We start from the raw sequence: 15,813 nt of genomic DNA, 5'->3' as shown, positions 1-15,813 counted from the left end.
CAACATAACAAAATTATAATGCCCCAGAAAATGATATGCATGAAATGTAAAATAAAAAATAAAAAAAATATTAATTATTAAAATTAAATAAACAAATAAATAATATAATGATATATATATATATATATATATATGTACTTAGATACTTCTCTGGAAGCTACTTCCTGAGATTTGATTTCAAATGAAATCAAATTGAATCTAGAAGGCCCCCTTTTGGTGAATTCTCTGCTCTCTCTCCTCACATCCTCTCTCTCTCTATCTTTGATTTCTTCCCAATTTTCAACCAAATCGACAATCAGATACTACCATGAGGTCTGGGCTTCAATCTTTAGTAAGTTAATTTGAGCAGATTTTAGGTTTGGGCTTCTTAAGCACCACTCCTGGGATAAGGTAAGAAGAATAGTTGTCAGGCATATCTTAAAATATTCTCAATTAAATCTGAATTTATAAATTTAATTATATTCATGTGATTTAAATATATGTCTGGGTTTGTGGATATTTTGAAATTAGATTAAACTATGGGGATTTGATCATATTGGTGTTTTTAAATACGTTAGAAATTAAATTTAAATATGAAAAGTAGATCATACCCGCGTTTTTTTATAAAGTTTAACCGGTTAACGGGAGTGTATGAGCCTAAAGATGTTAGGATAGTAATTATCCCGAGATTAAGCTAATTTAACTAGGGTATGTGAATACAGGGACTTGTGCGAACGCCGCATGCACTACTTTAGGATCCCTATAGGTATTTCTCCAAGAATCAGGTAAGGAGAATAGGTCATGTCAGGAATTTTTAGAAATATTATATAAATATTTTTCTGATTATACATGCACGTGGAAAATGATATTTCAGCAATATTTATATTTTTTTTGGGAAAATAAAATGTGATAATTTATTAGATAAAATTTGTGTGGCATGAGGATATTTTTTATGTCTTGGTTGTATATGATGATTTTACCAGTGATGATATGATGGCTATAATGTTGAGTATGATATATTGATTTATACTGAAATTGAAAATGATGGTTTTATACCAAGATATGTTTTTAAGTACTAGTTGTTGATTTATATTGAACCTGAGAATGATGGTTTTAAACAGAATGTGATTTGATTTTGTTGTTTATAGATTTATAAAAATGCGATTTTGATACTGTTGTTATGAAAATCACAATATAACGTTGGCAGGATATGAGGAGTTCGTTATATTGTTTGATTTTATGAATTTTATGGAAACCGCAATATAATGTTAGTAGGATATGAGGAGTTCGTTATACTGTTGGTTATGAATTTGCAATATAACGTTGGTAGGCAATAAGGAGTTCGTTATATATATACCAATATAACATTGCCAGGATATGAGAAGTTCGTTATATTGATATTATATAATATTATGTAAATTGCAATATATATATATATATATATATGAATTGAGAACCCTTGTGGACTATTGATGTATAAAGCACGGTACCGTAGCAACAGAATTAAAAGAGTGAGTGCAACCACACTGATCTGGTATGGTAGTGTTGGTGATTGATAGTTGATTAGGTCTGCGAAGAGATGTTGATCGCCCTGGGTCCGAACTAGTTGCGGTAGGCCAATCGTACTATAGACATATATTGAAGTTGACTTAGCCTGGTGGTGGCCAGCCTCGGTTAAGTCCAGTCTTTGGGCCGCACAACCCTATCATGGGGGGAAATATGACGTTAGCCAGGAAAACCCTAAGAGGAAAGTTCTTTATGAATATATGTTGGTTTATTTACATGGAGGCATTTTATTGAAATTGAACATGTTTTGAGTAAAGTAAGTGTTATCAATATATATATATGTGTGTGTGTGCGTGTGTGTGTGTGCGCGCGCGCGCGTGCGTGTGAGAGAGAGAGTACAATTTTATACATTTTTTCAGTTGAAATTAATGATTAAATGGATGTGTTTGATTATATTAAAACTCATGTTACTACACATTGATAATAACTTATCCCATCTTAATGAGAGGTGTCTCACCCTGATATTTATTCCCATATTTCAGGACCTCGGGAGGATTGAGCTTAGCACTCCAGGGTAGGGTGTAGTTAATATATTGAAAGTAAGTGCTAGCAAGATTTGTTTTGTATGTAAAGATGTTTTGTATACTTGGGATTGTGGTAACATTTTGGAGAGTGACTTATGTATATATGATAGTACTAGAACTTTGGTATTATATTTTGAATTTGATGTTTATGATTCCACTACATATATATATATATATATATATTAAATGGATTGTGAAGTTTGGTATCAGAGCTTTATATGACAATGAAGAAATATATAGTAGAAATTTTGGATTGTGACAATTATATTATTATTTAATTTAAAATATATATATAATAAAAAATGGACTAGCACAAGTTATAAAACAAGTAAAACACAATTCAAAATTTTTAAATTTAACTAATCAATCAAACATAGTATTAGAAAACAAGTAAACTAAAAAATTTATATTTCATAAATTAAAATTATAAACTAGAATTTTAGTTATTTTGGATGTAAAATATCAATGCTAAATGGATAAAAACATGCAAAATGTTTATTATATGTATTTTTTATGCAAATTAAATGATTAATGTATCTTTATAAAATAAATATAATTTAAAAATCAACTTAGATCGGTCAATTAGTCAAATTATGTCTTTTAATAATATAGCAACTTGAATAAAATTAGAAAAGTTAGTGAATCGTCTCGAATAAAGCTCAACCAAATAATATAAATTTGAGTGTTTTTATCAATTTATCATTCATATTTTATACATAAAAGAACTAATTATATTCAATTTTATAGTTTTAATTTATAAAGTATGAATTTTGAAATTATATTCTACATATTTTTAGCAACATGTTCGGTAGGTTACTTAAATTTAAAAATATTGAACTATGTTTTATTTTTTAATGACATGTTTAGTTATTATTTTTTTTATGAAAATTACATCTAACAAACATTTTGTAATATTATAGTTATTAGGTATTTTTATAAAAAAATTTTAAATAAGGATAATAGTTCTTTTATTATACTGATGTTAATTGGTTTATTCAAAATAGTTGGACTAGTTGGACCGGTCAATTTGAGAATCGATTAGGTTTTCTATTCACTTGATTAGTTTTCAAGGCATTGTATTGACCAATTTTCTCAATTTAATTTATTAAATTGTTGTCATTTTTTATCATGTGCGAATTTATTTATTTATTATTTTTACATTTACATAGTGCCATAGTGGTTGACTAATGGTCAACTAATGGAAGATTTATTTTGTCAATAAAATTAAAACTAAGAATTTTTTTTGATAGTTTTCAAAAACTTAGAACATAGAGTGTTATATTCAAAAAAACTCATTTAAGTATTGATGAATTTTACCTATATAATATTATATAGTTTTATGATGAATCTGTTGACTTTTTGAGTATGATATTTGTTTTAATGCTAATAAAGTACAACTATCTCATGTGTGCATTTAGTGTTTGAATAGGTCTATATCTTAACATGCACATGTGGTGAAGGGAAAATAGAAGTCAGGAGGAACGTATAGCTTATACACTTGGCGTATTCCATGAAAGACAGAAGAGCAAAAGAAAAAGAAGAAGAAAACATATTATTTTGTAATTGCATTTGGTTTTTTATATATTTAGTCCGTAATAATGCATATTGTAAACACCCCAATTTTAATTAGGCCGTTTTGGGAAGACATGGGATAATTGAAGTTAGCTTTATTCCTAGGAATGGAAGGATGTGAATGAGTCATTTTTCAAAACTAAGTTCTTGAGTTCCAAGTCTTCAAAATTGAGTCTTTTTACTTCAAAAGTGAGTTTCGATTAGTTCAAAATTAAGTCCCATTTTATTGTCAAAAATATGTCCCGATTATTCCCAAATTGAGTTTGGTTATTTTAGAGTGAGTCCCTTTAATTTTATAAATTAAGTTCTTTTAATTTCGAAATTTGAGTTCTTTGATTTTGAAATGGAGTTCTATAATTTTTAAAATTAAGTTTTTATTTTGAGTTCTTTTTGTTTAAAAAAATAATAAAATAAAAAAAATTGAGTTCCTTTTTGTTTAAAAAATATATAATTGAATCACTTTATTTCATTTGAGTCATTTTTATTTTTTTGAGTTTGGTTCTTTTTATTGTCGGGAATCAAGTTTTATTTTTAAGACCCAGGACTTTTCTTTTGGGAAAACAAAATTGGCTGACAAAATGAATATAAAAGAAATTCAAAAATGAGAAAGAAAGGAAAAGCCTGTGCGCATATTACTGTCAAGAGATTTCTTTCCTACCTCACTTGCCGAAAATTCGCTAATTAAATCGCAATAATAGGGAGGAAACAAAGGAATATTTTTCTGTTGAAGGGGAAGAGAGCCATTTGGCGCCATTTTGAACAACCCGAACTCCCTATAAATAGGGAATCTCGACGCAGACCTGAGGTGGCGGAGGAAGCCTAAAAAAAAATTTTCAAAGCACATTATTCTCTCCATTCTCTCCCCATCTCCGGTATCGCCTACTCTCCTCGTTGCATCATCTCTCTCTCCCTCGGCAACAACCGTCTTGGCCATCGTTCTCTCTCCATTTTCTCTCGTTCTCACTCTCACGATCACCATCCCACCCGCTGCTGTCGAACCATCACCGACGCACTGTCATTGCCGTACCCACATACCAGCGTCACCACCAATGCACAACATCTCTCTCGGTCTCTCTTCTCTGCCTAACCACTGGCATGAGCCTCTCTCTCCATTTTTCGGATCTCACTCACTCACCTCAGCACTCTCTCTTCTTCACTCTCGCTCGTTCTCCCACCGCTTATCCCACGCACATCTCTCTCTCTCTCTCTCTCTCTCTCTCGTGCGCGTGCATTTCCTCTCACTCGCACACCCAGCACGCGGTCCACTCTCAGATTCTCCATTTTCTCTCAGGTTCTCCCATCCCTCTGTCTCTCCGAGTCACTCCACAGCAACCATCACAGCTGCTCCCCAACTCCCTGTGAGTATAGATCCAACCACACCACCATCTCCACACCATCGCCATCTCCACGACTTCCCATCTCAACAAGCCCCAAACAACAGCCGCGACCTCCTCTGCATCACCACAGCAAAGCTGATTCGAGCACATACTGCACTCTCGGCTGTTCGGCTTTCCTCGCAGGTTTGTTTCCAGCAACTTCATTTCTGGCGTGCACATCGGCGTAATCTCAGTTGGCTGGAGTTCTTGCTCGTGGTAACGACTGTTGCAGATGCCGAACTCTCTTCCTGCATGGTCAGATTTTGTTAAGATTGAAGAAAGGCTTTCTTCTACATTCAATATTCAACGTAACAAGTTGTATATAATACATGAGAAAATGGAATAAGAACCTAAATTATTCCTAAATATCTTTTCTATAATAACTATACAATAATTTATAGATGGAAGGTGTAAATATTTCTTTAATACTCCCCCTTAAGTTAGAGCATGGAGATCCGTAATGCCCAACTTTCATGATAAGTCTTGGAAAGGTTCATGACCCAAAGTTTTGGTAAGGATATCGGCAAGCTTTACTTTTTTTAAGTTGTAATTAGGGTTTAAATATGCATGCATATCTCATGATTTAAATTGAAGCTCATCCTCGACCTTAGATTGATCTTAGAGACCCAAGAATTTCATAAAAACATTTTATACTCAAAGTTAATATTTTACCAAAGGTTTAAATTGTTTTTAAAAACAAACCAAAGCCAAAAACCCATTTTTGTTAAGGCTCAGTCGACCGGAGTGCGCATAATGACAAAAATGAGATTTTATAAAGGATTAGTCGACTATATGTTTCATCCTGGTCGAGCGGACTAAAGGCGTGGGCATTTTAGTAAGGACCCAATCGACCGACTTCTCAAAAGCCTATTTGGCTTAGTCGACCGGCCTTCATACAAAGGTTGATCCGACAGACTGGATCATAGTGCCCTAGCAGACCGAAGCTTGCGAAAAGGGATTTCGACCTTTGTTTAGTCGACCGGACCTCTCAAGTTCAGCCCATTGTGAGCTTCTAACATTCATGAAAATTTAAATTAAATTATTATTTTAATGCCCAACGGTCATATAACAATCATATTTTGAAATTGTCTATAAATACTTGGCCAAACCACTTTGAAAATGTTAGAGAAATATATTGAAATTATACTTGATTACTCTTTCAATCTTAAACCTATTTTATACTCCTTTGAGCATCAAAATCAAATTTCTCCTACCTTTTTTTTGTGAAAATATTTTTGGAGAAATTCTTTGAGTTGGTCAAGAAAGCTTTTAGCATATATTCCACTCATATATATTTGCTTTAAAGGTTTTATGCTCTTGACATATGAGGGGTCAATCTTGAGAAAATATTTCTCCTACTCTTCATCTTATAAATCTTTTTGGAGAAAATATTTTGAGGTATTTTAGAAAGGCTTAAGCATATATTCACTTTCATATATATTGCTTAAGAGCCTTCTTGTTCTTGATTTCATAGAGGTCAATCTTGAAATCATTTTCATACTCTCACTTTTACTTGAAAAATATATTTGAGAGGAAAAACCCTAACTCTACTGAGCTTCAATTTTATAAATCATTTGAGAGTACATATAGTTTTTCAAATTGTACATCTTTGCTTTCAAGAAGCACTTCATTGTACGAAAAACCTTTTTCAAACAAGCTCTTCACGATTTGGGTTGTGAACCGTGGCCAAGTGAGAGTACATCACTTGAAGATGGAGACTCTACCCTGTAAGGAGTGGTTTACGATTCGGGTACAGAACCAGACCAAGCATGGTGTATTGCTTGGAGAGGAGGGCTCCACCCTATTGAATGTGCGTTTACGATTCGGATTGTGAACCGTACCAAGCGTGGGGTTTCACTTAGAGAGGAGGGTTCCATCCAATTTGAATGAGTGTGTAAAGGTTTTCTCCTCCCGGTTAAGGGAGCGGTTTAGTGGAATCATTAGGAGGTTTGCCCAAGGCGAGGATGTAGGCGGGGATAGCCGAACTTTGTTAAAATCCTTATGTCATTTTCTCTTTTCCTTATCTTTTTAAATTTCTACACGTGTATGTTCATTTATATTGTTGTAATTGTTTTAGATATACACATTTAAATTTTAATTGGGAAATTGTTTGGTGAATCGGGTAGATTATTCCGCAAAAGTTTTTAAAAACTCAATTCATCCCCCTCTTGGGATTACACCACTTCTCACAAATATATTATATTGTAATTTTATTTTATGCTAAATATACAAATTAATCTACACAAGATTTTCCCCAAAACTTCAATCTCCACAAGTGACTTATGATTTTAAAATAAATACAAAGAATGTTCTTAAACTAAATACAAGATAAAAAGTGCAACTACAAGAGAAGTTTTTTGCTCTTCAATTAATTATAAAAAGCCAACATTGCAAGGAAATTGTTTGCTCTTAAATTATGGATAATTTTTATTTGATGTTTGTATTGATTGCACATGGTTTGGTACTAACGGGGCTTTAGAAAGATTTGTTCAGACTGAAATTTAGAGTTATAAAAAAAAAAAACCTATTCAAAGCTAGTTTAAATTTAAGGACAAGTGCCCTGAAAAAATACATTTACTCAAAAAGGCTAAGATTGCTTCAAAACTTGAGAACATGGATGGATAGTAGCCATCATTGGTGGTAATGGTGACAACGGTAATTCCTTCACTCTAGGGTGTTTTTTCAACTTCCAAAAGCACATTTGAGGTCCTCTGACCTTGCTTGGGTCATTTAGATCCTCACAAGCTTGTCATGCACACGCAAGCTACCCTCTCTCTCTCTCTCTCTCTCTCTCTCTCTCTCTCTCTCTCTCTCTCTCTCTCTCTCTCTCTCTCTCTCTCTCTCTATGTTTTCAATATCCCTTTTCCTGCCCTATTTCTCCATTTTCTCTCACTTTTCTCATTTTTCTCTGGATATTATTGACCCTCTCTGGCCCATGTATACCTTTAAACAAGCATGACACCAAAAAACCCTAAAGCTAGAGCCATCTCCAAGCATAGCCCTACTTGACTTGTCCAAGAGCACACACAAACTCAAACATGCTTTAAAGGGCCTTTTCTATGTAAAATGCACCCTAAAACATGAAAACTTTACCACAACATACATTATAAAAATTCAATCTATATCACAAATATGAAAAACACCATGAATATCTTAACTTTGACATGCAAATAGAGAGATTTTGGAACTTAATCATCTATGCATACCAAAACTCATGAAATCATGCAAAGAAACATGAGGATTAGAGATTTACCTTGCTATTTTGAAGTTTTGATTCTTTCAATCTCTAAGCAAACCTTTGTTTTTTTCCCCTAACCTGAATCTTCTATCCTTAAAGTTCGAACTTTATTTTTTCAATTCTCTTCCTTTTATTCTCTTGCTATTTCTCTCTCTCTTGGGCTCCCCCCTTGAACATACACTCCTTTATAGGCCAACGTGTGTGTCCACCCTTGGCCAAGAATCATAGCCTCATTCTTATAGAAAAGTAAACGAGCTTGCACTAACCTCCAATTTCTAAAAATTCCCTTTTAAAACCTAGAAACTCCTCCATTTTTCCTAAAGCAGTTTTTGGCAACAAGTTTTAACTTATCCAAGGAAAGGAATTTACCATAATCCACAATAACTAATCAATTAACTCAATTAAAGCAAATTAAATTTTTAAAAATGCAATCAGAGCATCCAAATTTTAATTAATACGACGTGGTCAAGGAACTCTGCTTGTGATACACTTAATGTCCAAATCTTTTCACACATAGTCGGTCCCAAGCCCGGGTAAAGGAGGAGGGTTGTGTTAGGTAGCTGACAGACAGCGTAAAATATGTCAGAACACTACAATATGAATCCTTACAGAATATTTGCTGAGGCGTTCCCTACGAGCGACACGTTGCACTTGAACCACCCAGGTGTAACGAAAAGTGTGGGAGGGCGGGTTAGGTCGTCGACCTGAAGCGACGCGTCGTGTCGACACTCGGGTACGGTGTCAAATATGTGAGGGTTCTTGCATCATTCTGGACATCGGCAGGTAAAGACGTTAGTTCGGGAAACTAGGATTAGATTAGTAACTTGGAATATAGGGACAATTACGGGAAAAAACATGGAAATCGTAGATACAGTGATTAGAAGAAGAATTAATATAATTTACCTTCAAGAAACTAAGTGGGTGGGGGAGAGAGCTAGAGAAATTGATAAATCGGGATTTAAACTTTGGTACATTGGAAATGGAAAACATAAGAATGAAGTGAGAATTATTATAGATGAAAACGTAAAAGATGGCGTTGTTGATGTAAACAGAGTAGGGGATAGAATTATAAAAATCAAGATGGTATTAGGACAAAAGATAATAAATATCAGTAGTGCTCAAGTCAGCTTAGCAGAAAATATTAAGAAATAATTTTGGGAAGATATGGATAGCATTATACAAGTCATACTAGGGACTCAGAAAATATTTATAGGAGGATATTTGAATAGACACGTTTGAAGGGATAATAAAAGTAATAAGATGATGCATAGAGGATATGGATTTGGAGACAAAAATGAGCCTAAGGAGATGATGTAGCGACCTGCTTATTTTACCATTTTTTCCTATGATAATAAAAAGTGATATAATAAACCTAGCAGATCATAATCAACCTGAACCCGTAGGTACCAGGGATACATCAGATATACAACACGGAAGCCTAAGCAGCAGGAAACATAAAATCATATACATCTCATAGTACCATTCAACACAATACCAGAGTTTACTACATACATCATAAAAGTACACATAACCCAAAATGTCGTAAAAGTGGCCTAGAGTCACCGCCGACAAATCCGTCAGACCCTAACAATAGACTTACCCTTCAGACAGGGTAAAATGGGTTGAACTCTAATGCTGCAGAGCTTTATCCGCTCTCCTACCTAGGGCTCCTGAAATGTTCATTAATTTGGGGTGAGACACCTCTCAATAAGGGAAATAAACTAATACCAGTATGTGGCAACATCAGTATTTCCGTGTTATACATAAAACCATACATAAACATATTCAGTGAAACTGTCTGTATCATATTTGGGAAAACACATATAATCATAGCATGGCAGAACATATTGGATTTCCAAAAGCATAATTCATATTATATAATAATGATACAAAACAACCCTGGAAGGTTAGTTGGCTGGTGTCATGTCTTACCCCCAGATGACTGGGTCATGTGGCCCGAAGGCGGGACTTGATAATGGTTGGCCGACCACTGCCAAGTCAAAGTAAATGTCTGTAAGTACGATGGGTCTGCCAGACCTGGTCCGTGCACCAAGGGCGCCAACACTACCATAAACCACATCGATTATCCATCCTCACGCTGCTCCGTACGATAGCGATAACACAATATCATAATGATCATGATCACATAACTATGGTACCGTGTTCGTGTAAGCCTAAACCAAGCCAACCAGGTTCTGATTAACATATAACATATTTTCAAATTGTGATACATTGCTATTCCATAATAATAATTGTGGATATTTATGCCTTATCTGTTCCTCGAGCTCCCAAGAAGTTTCTTCTATTGCATGATTCCTCCACAAGACTTTCACCAGAGGAATCTTCTTATTACGTAATTATTGTTCCTTCCTATCCAGAATCTGTACTAGCACCTCCTCATAAACTAGTGAATCAATGAGTTCTAATTCACCACAACTGATCACGTGAGAAGGGTCTGGGACGTATTTCTTCAATATGGAAACGTGAAATATGTCGTGGATCCTAAACAACACAGGTGGCAAAGCTAGTGTAATAACCCCCAAAAAGGGATATAAAAGATTAGTGGAGTGATTCCCAAAAAATAAAAATAAAAATTAAAAATTAATTAATCGGATTTATAAAAAAAGAAAAAAAATAATAATTAAAATTTATTTTTATTTTTATTAATAAAACATATTATTATTAATATTAATTAAATATATTATTATTATTATTACTAATATTATTCCTCTTCTTCTAAAGCTAGAAGCTTCAGGAGATTGGTTTTGTTTTCCTTTGGTTTTTCTTTTTTTTTTTCTTTATTTTCTTCTTCTTTTCTTCTTTTGGTTCCTGCACAGTCCCTGTGAACTCTCTCTCTCTCTCTTCTCCTCTCATTCTCTCTCCATTTCTCCTGGATTTCGTAGCGGATTTTCGCCCGATCAAAAATCGGAAGATACCTTTAGACTCCATTTTCCGTTGCCGTCATTTCTACAGGAGCAGATCGATGGTAGGAGCAGCGTAGACGTATCTCCTGGGGTAAGTCAATTTTCCTTTTTTTTTTTAATTTCTTACAAATTATAAGCCTGATTAACGAACAGACATAGCCACGAGAATCTAGGGATGATTCTCTACAAGTCTATCAGGACGGAATTCTCGTGGGGTCGTCGTGGGCAAAATCCCAAATTTGGGGTACGGAGGTTATTAAAGGGCTTATTTTTAATTAATTAGTATTAATTTAGAAATGCTAAAATATTGAACATCTAAGATTGAAATAGGATTTTTGAAATTTAGGAACCAGGTGAGCGCTGTCGGTGTAATTTTGGGACCCGCAGGAAAAATTCAAAAAATTAAATAAGGCTGTTAAATGTTAGTTTAAATATTAATTGAGGTATATGGAGCCTAGGGAAGGTTGGATGGGTATTATTTTTAAGAAATAGATTAATTAATCTAGGAAAAATGTGAATTTCAGGATTTGAGTTTCGGGCGCCAAGGGCGTAGAATCTGGGTGTTAACGAGTCTCTCAATAAGCCAGGTAAGGGGAATAAATTATAGCAGCGTTTTTAGAATTACTATTTGAGTTAATATGTGAAAACGAGCATATGATATTTTGTCTAAAAATTATTATGATATAAATATCAGATAAATTGTGTGGCATTTAAGTAATATTAAATTGTGATATTTCGGAATCTGAAATTAATATGTTATGAATATTAGATGAAAACTGTGTGGCACATGACATGTGTTGAAAAAGGTGAAATATAACGATGGGTATTTTCTGAGAAAATATTGAAATGAGAATGATTGACGTGATTAGTGGAAAATAATGTAATGTGGTATCTATTTGTGAGTGGAAATTTTTTGCATGAGAAATGAGTTTGTACAAAGTGCTAGTATGAGTATTTTGGGAAAATGTGAAAATACGTGAAATATGATATATATTATTACGAAATGATGAAATGTGTCACAAAAAATGATGAGAATATGTATGTTGAATTGAATTGTGATATACTAAAATGTGATTGATGAAATGTCAATACCGCATAATGATTGCGGGTATGTGGTAGTGAACCCTGATGGATGGTTATGATATTGAGCACGGTATCGTTGCTAGTGGTGTTAGTGCAACCACACGGACTCTTGGAGCATGTGGCGTGACAATCGATTGAGCCATTTTGTAGGGTTGTGGGCCCCCTGAATCCGTATCAGGGCTATAGGCCGGGCAGTCGTACTACAGACGCGATATGTGATATGATATTTAATCTAATCGGGTCGGCCAACTGAGGTTAGATCCAGCCTTTAGGCCGCACAACCTTGACCATGGGGAGAAGTATGGCATGGATAGAAAGATCCTCAGGGTGGCCATGAGTTACAGACGCAATGTTGGTATTTGATACCGAGGATACTCATGAGCTAGAAAGAAAAATGGAAACGAAAAGTGAAATAACAATAAAATTGGCTAAATTGAGAAATGAAAGAAAGAATGGAAATTAAGAAATAAAGAAAGATAAAATTGAGAAGTGGAACCATGTGAGTTAATAATATAAATAATTGAGGAGAAGTGAAACTCTCCGCCTGAGGGCTTACTGAGTAAGGTGAGTGTCTTGATAGGTATCAGATGTGGCCATATCTGGAGGCATAACGTGTTAGGCAGAGGGAAGCTACCTGTATAGGAGGGTAATCTTCCCTATTCTCAGGAATTTCACAGATAATTATGTGATAGAAATCATTGAATTTGAGAAATGATTTTAAAGCTTATAAAAGCTTATGTTGTATATCTATATGACTATGAGAATATATTTGCCAGTGTATTTTCTCAGGTGAAATGATGATTTGAAAAGTAAAGTGTATTATAATTGTACTCATATGACCACACACTGTAAATAATTTATTCCTTCTTATTGAGATGTGTCTCACCCAAATTATCTAAATTTTTCAGGGAACAGGGATAGGGCAAGCGATAGAGCTTCGAGACCTTAGGGAGCTGAGACCTTGACACACAAGGTGAGTTTTGGACTAGGGGAGGTGTAATTCTCCTAAAGTTGAGTTGTTTTTTAGTATGAGATAGTGATGTATTTGTATATGTGTATGTCGACACCCTGGGTTTTGTATTCTGGTTATTAAGTATATATTATCTTCCGCTGTTAAGTTTTATAAATAAAATGACTCTTTACCTGGTACCCAATGCGGGTCGGGTCGTATGAATGGTAGCAGGATTGTTGACGTGGCTGACTTGTGAATTTTATGGATGACGTGTGATTTTTTATTTATTATTGAGAAAAAAAATTGTACGAAAATTGGGGCATCACAGCTAGCCTGTAGGCAACCAGCCCCACTTTCTCTAAAATCTCAAACGGATCGATGAACCTAGGGTTGAGTTTACCTTCCTTCCCAAATCGCATAACCCCTTTTAACGAGGCTATTTTTAAAAATACATGATTATCGAAATCAAACTCCAATTTCCTATGGAGGGTATCAGCGTAACTCTTTTGTCAGTTCTAAGCTGCACTGATTCTATCTCTAATAAGCCGAACTTTATCACGCGTTTGCTGAACAAGCTCTGGTCCCACAACTCGCCGCTCACCCATTTCATCCCAAAATAATGGAGAACGACATCTCCTATCATAAAGCGCCTCAAACGGTATTATGCCAATATTGGCTTGATAACTGTTATTGTGCGTGAATTCCACCAACGACATCAATTAAGTCCAACTACTCCCAAAATCTAGTACGCTTGCTCGAAGCATATCTTCTAATATATGAATCTTCCTCTCAGTCTGCCCGTCTGACTGAGGATGGAACATTGTGCTAAAAGAAAATTGAGACCCTAGAGCCTCCTGCAAGCTCCTCCAAAATTGTGACATGAAACGTGGATCTCTGTCTGATACTATAAACACTGGCACACCGTGAGAACGGACTATCTCCTCAATATATATTTCCGCCAAACAGTTGAGAGAGTAGCTGATCTTGATAGGTAGGAAATGGACGGTCTTAGTTAAGCGGTCTACAATCACCCAAATGGCATTCTAGCCGTGCAATGCTGTCGGCAATCCTGAAACAAAATTCATGGATATATAATCTCATTTCAACTCTGGGATAAATAGTGGCTGCAACTGACTCACCAGCCTCTGGTGCTCAGCTTTTATCTACTAGCACATCAAACACTGTGCTACATACTCGATAATCTCCTTCTTCATACCACTCCATCAATACAACTCTTGCAGATCTCTATACATCTTCGTACTGTTGGGATGAACTGTGTACAAAGATCTTTGAGCCTCCTCTAAGATGGTCTTCCTTATGTCAGCATCAGCAGGAACACATAATTTGGAACGGAATCGCAACACTCCATTATCTGCAATACAGAATTCCTTTCTTTGATCATTCTGCACTCTAACTAATACTTTTTCTAATTCTGGATCATCTTTCTGAGCAGTTTTAATCCTTTCTTGTAGAATAGGTTGCACCGCCAGACTGGCAATACATACTTAAGGACTATTCTCAACCAATTCTATGCCGAATCTCTCCAGATCCATCATGACCGGATATTGGATCTCTATAGTTGCCAACGCTGGTCCCACAGACTTTTTGCTCAAAGCATCAGCTACCACGTTTGCCTTCCCTAGGTGGTAACTGCAGTCAAAATCTTTAATAAGATCTAACCACCTTCTCTGCCTCACATTCAGTTATTTTTGAGTGAAAAAGTACTTTAAAAACTTGTGGTTGGAGAAAATTTCACATCGCTCGCCATACAAGTAATGCCTCCAAATTTTCAATACGTGTACTACTGCAGCCAATTCAAGATCATGGGTAGGGTAGTTCTTTTCATACTCTTTCAATTGCCTGGAAGCATACACTACCACCCTACCATGTTGCATCAGTACACAGCGAAGTCTCTTCAACGACGCATCACTGTAGATAACATAACCCTCACCCCCTCACAGGATGATCAATACTGGTGTCGTGACAAGTCTTTGCTTCAATTCCTAAAAACTCTGCTCACTGCTGTCACCCCACTCAAACCTAACATTCTTCCTAGTCAGTCGTGTTAGAGGTCTTGGTAGCGCTAATAATCCCTCAACGAAACGATGGTAATACCTAACTAACCCCAAGGAACTCCTAATCTCCTGGGTCTAGCCCAATTCACTACCGCCTCAATTTTATTAGGATCCACAATAATACCATCTCCTAAAATAACATGCCCCAAAAACACAACCTTCTCAAGCCAGAATTCATATTTACTGAACTTAGCGTACAACTTCTTTTCCCGAAGCGTCTGTAGAACCTACCTCAAATGTGTCTCATGCTCCTCATAGCTCCTCGAATAGACTAGTACATCATCAATAAAAATAACAACAAACTGGTCTAAATATTGGTGAAAAACTCTATTTATTAAATCTATAAATACCGCAAGAGCATTCGTTAGACCAAACGACATAACAAGGAATTCATAATGCCCATATATGGTCCTGAAGGCTGTCTTTGATACATCCTCTGCTTACACTTTCACCTGATGATAGCCTGATCTGAGGTCAATCTTAGAATACACCCATATACCCTGGAGCTGGTCAAACAAATCATC

The sequence above is a fragment of the Malania oleifera genome, chromosome 4, assembly GCF_029873635.1.
Source record: "Malania oleifera isolate guangnan ecotype guangnan chromosome 4, ASM2987363v1, whole genome shotgun sequence".
In the NCBI taxonomy this organism is placed as follows: domain Eukaryota; kingdom Viridiplantae; phylum Streptophyta; class Magnoliopsida; order Santalales; family Ximeniaceae; genus Malania; species Malania oleifera.
The sequence above is the reverse complement of the archived record's forward strand: the minus strand, read 5'-3'. Positions refer to the sequence as shown.